Source organism: Brassica oleracea, chromosome C2, assembly GCF_000695525.1.
Source record: "Brassica oleracea var. oleracea cultivar TO1000 chromosome C2, BOL, whole genome shotgun sequence".
Taxonomy (NCBI): Eukaryota; Viridiplantae; Streptophyta; class Magnoliopsida; order Brassicales; family Brassicaceae; genus Brassica; species Brassica oleracea.
Genome location: NC_027749.1, coordinates 4,967,258 through 4,971,820, shown reverse-complemented (window position 1 = coordinate 4,971,820; position 4,563 = coordinate 4,967,258). Strand labels below are relative to the sequence as shown.

General features: G+C 31.2%; 1 pseudogene; it reads left to right on the top strand.

Annotated features, from left to right (window-relative positions):
• Positions 1 to 1,847, top strand: part of LOC106326502 — a 6,849-nt pseudogene extending 5,002 nt beyond the window's left edge.
• Positions 1,848 to 4,563: the final 2,716 nt, after the last annotated feature.

Genomic DNA, 4,563 nt, shown 5'->3' with positions numbered 1-4,563 from the left:
GAGCAATAACCAAAATGACACAAAAAAGAGAAAAAAATCAAAGATATATATGATTGGCACGTGAACGTAAACTTCTCATAACCATAATTAACTTTTAAATTGCTAAATCATGATATAAAACCGAGCTGACATATTTCATTGTAACCAAATAGTAGGCATGAGATTTTTCGGTCTAAACATTAGGTTTTTATGCGATAAATAATTTTTTGACCTAAAATATTTTTAAAAATGGGACCAGTTCATTAGTAAACAAATTATGTAATTAACAAAAAAAATTTTAAAATTTTTGTTTTGGGCCAAAAATATTTATTTGATCAATAATATAAATTTTATTTTCCATACGATATTTCTTAAATAATTTTTATATAAATTTATCCTGCGCAAGGCGCAGGTCTTATCCTAGTATACATTATAATGAGGAGTTTCTTTTAAATGAAAAAGGTGAGGATACTTTTTTACAAAAAAATCTTATATTCCATTTCATGCACAAAACTTAGGTTTATACATTCGAAGTTAAAAAAAAATAATAGAAATGAAGCAATGCCATGCTAAAAATGAGATTTTCACTAATTCTGTTTTTTTTTTGGGGGGGGGGGGGGGGGATTGTAAAAGCCGGAAAAACCGGACTGACATAAACGATAAAATAAAAAGCGATGTTAAGGAAATAGACGAATGTAAAAGGCGAATACAAGAACGATAGGAAATCGTATTCGCAAACAGACATGGAGTCGAGATATGATCTCTTTCCTTAACTCAAAATATTCGCTCCGCTAGTGAGACGAGACTGTACGAATATAGAGTCCCAGGATACAACCATGGCAGACGAATCACGGCTCACTCATGATCGCCCTATCGAACTATAAACTCTACGAAACACTCTTATTTACGACTTACGTTAAGGGATTTTCGCTGTTGGTTTTGTGTGAGAAAAAAAAAAATCTTCAGTAACGAGGAAGACATTCGCTCTGTTTATAAAGGGAAACGAGAGCTCTGTTGGTTCCGCAAACGAAGGCACGTGCGCACGAGGGGACAGACTCGGAAAGTTGCTCGACGTGCGGAGAGAGGGAGAGATCGTTGGGCGAAAAATCCGGATAAGATTTTGTTCGAATTTTTTAAAGTATGTTCATTTTTCGAATTTCAAAAAAACGAAAAAAACAAAACACAAAAAATTTGGTTTGGCCCAACAAATTGTTAACCTGAAATTGGTCCAAAAAAATCATATTGGGCTGGAGGCCCTCCACCGAGACCGAGCCCACGCCGAGCCGAGCCGGCCAGACGGTGACGACGCGCACGTGGGGAGCCATCCTCCCCTCTGCAGCCGTTTACACCCTCATAACACAAGGGCATATTTATACTGCTATATCTCTCTACTCGTGGCCGATGTGGGACTCTTCCCCACAGCCATTTCCATTTAAATGACATTTCTTTTGGGCCCAGACCTATATCATTTGTTATTCACAATTTAATAAAGCCCAATGGCATTTATTGTTCCAACAGGGATATCTAAGGTCACATCCGTTGCGCCCTTTAAAGATTGTTTCGATGCACAAAACGTCGCCGGAAAGGATATGACCGGACCGAACGTGCCGAAGATAGAGTTTGGGCTGCCGGGGAAGACAGGGGAGGTGACGTGGGGATTTTATGGTGCTAATACGGTGGTGAAAGTGAGTGAGATGGTGATGTGTTTGGCATTCTACGACGGCGGAAAGAATCTGAACGATTGGATTGTGATTGGGACACATCAACTTCAAGAATATTTGTTGGAGTTTGACTTGAGCACGTCGACGTTCTCTTTTAGTGACTCACTCTTGCTCCATTATACAAACTGCTCCACTTCGCCTTCCTAAAAATAGAATCAGTCACATGCATATGACATTATGATATCGTCGCGTTTCTCTTAAATAATATCTTCTTTATGTGATCACATCTTTTTACAGAATTCATCCATTTCGATATGAATGATAATTTGAAGATTTTTCATACTAAACAATAAACATATGATATGATATACACCATCCACGTCAAATTGATAGACGCAAGTTAGATTTTTTAAATTTCAAGAGCAGTTATCTATTACTTTTTCTAAGTTTATCCCTATAAAAATAAGGTTAGAAGACTACTCATTAGTCATTACTAACACTAGATCGTTTTTCCGCGCTACGCGCGGATAATATACTTTTGAATTTTTTTTCTTCAAATTTTATAATATGTAAACTATCATCTTAATTTTAGATTAACTGTGTTTATTTGATCAATTACAATTTACTATTTTTATTTTCATGGTAAATCTTTTATATAAATGAGGAAATTTAGTTTTAATTTTTATTTCTATTAATGTTTTAAAATTTTATTTATACTAATGTCAAATAAGTTTCTATTATATGAAATAAAAAAGAGTAACCTGACTATCACAGTAAAATTAGGAAGATAGTTTGAATTACTTCTTTTTTATTATGTTTGGCAACTTTACTTATGTATAAGATTTGAAACATTTTAGGGATTAAAATTTCATATAAGTTAACACATCAGAACAAAACAAATTCTTCAATAATGCACTTGAATTTATTATTATTGTTTTACGTAATTTTTTTTAAAATCGATGATTGAGAACTTTTTTAAAACTAAAACCATTTAAGATTTGTCTATGCATTATTAAATAGTAAAAAATATTAAATAGTAAAAAATATTAAATTATAAAATAATATTAATATTATTTGGAAGTGACGTACTATTATTAGTGACCAATATTTTAAATATAGAAAGATTATTTATCCGTACTTTGATATTTCTTAGGAAAATTATTTATTCACCGACCAATAAAAGTCTGCGATCTCATATTCAGTGTTTGAAAAAAAAGGAAAAAAATAATAAAACTTTGCCAAGTCATATTATATTTTTAAAACTAAAAAAAGTAAAAATAAATAAAAAATAGTACAAATATTTTTTTAACATTGTTAACGCCGTTAGCAAAACACTAAACCTAAATCCTATACATTAAACCCTAAACACTAAACCTTAAATTCTTGGGTAAATCCTAAATTCTTGGATAAACCCAAAATTTTCGAGTAAACCCTAAATTTTTGAATAAACTCAACCTTTGGCTAAACACTAAAGCATTGGATAAATCCTAAACCCTAGAGCTTAGGGCTAACATTTAGAGTTTTGCTGACGGTGTTTAGGACTTAGTTTTCAGGATTTAGTGTTTAGTATTTATGATTTAGGGTTTAGGATTTATCCAAAGGATTAAGATTTAATGCTTAGAATTTAGGGTTTTGTGTTTTGCTGACATCGTTAATAATATTAAATAAACTCATTTTTTGCGGCTAGTACTATTTTATTTATTTATTTTTAGTTTTATTTAAAAAATATAATATAACTTGGCAAATTCATGTTATTTTACGTTTTTTTAAAAAAATATGATATGACAGGCTATTATTAGCTGGTGAACCTACGCCCTCGGGGTAAACTAAAAAAAAAACTCTTTTTACGATGTGTAGATGTTGTTTTTGTAAAATTGTTCTAATATAATTTTGATAACATAAGTTACAAAAAATAATAATAATAATAACTTTGATAACATTATAATAAATAAGTCTATATCTTATTTGGTGTTGGACTTCTGTAAATTGAAACACAATTTTGGAGAAACTGTTTGCTAATCAAATACAACGCATAATAGTGTGTGAACCAAAATTTCTTTTGAAAAAAATAAATTTAAATATATGGAAGGAAAAAATATTAGAAGCTGCAATTAGACATGAACATCATTTTTTAGAATTTTTGGAGAAACAAATATATGTTATGATTTCTGGGAGAATTTTAATTTTAGCTTTTACCCTAAATTCGATATCACTATTAAAATTTATCTTTAAGAGATAACTATTTTCATAAATACTTTAAATTTCTGAAAAACTAAAACTGACATTATAAAATCATTTAAAAATGTTTAAAAATCATTTATAAAATATTTATAAAGAATTCAACCCCAATCCATAAATAATCTACTAATACTAAAAGGAGTATATCCTTTATATTTATAGACTTACTTTTTATTTTATTTTTAAAACTAATTGAGATACTAAGGCAACATAAAACAAAAATAGGAAAAACATAGGAATAATTCATGAAAACTCTATTCTTTCTCTCTTACGCTATGTCAAGTCCAAACGATGGAGAAAAACGACATGTGGGACGGCCACATTGCTGGAAACTAACTCATATGTTGTTCCTGGGAGCTAGACGACGGACATTGGTTTTTGTTGATATACTTATGGCAGAAAAGATTCAGCCGAGACTTAGGACATGGTAGGCAGGTCAGATCCATTTACTTATCTCATCATCACTTTTTTTTCTTCTGACCAGACTTCTTCTTTCTACTGAGATATGAATTGCCTTCTATGTTGAAGGTTTTTACTTTGATAGAACTCGCTTGCTCGTCTCCATATAACTGAAGAGAAACAATGTTCTAAACTTTGCACATTAGCTCAAGCTGTTCAAGACCAATTCCAGGATCACCGACTGAAGCTGCATAAGATTTTGGTTTTTGAACACCTGAGGACACCA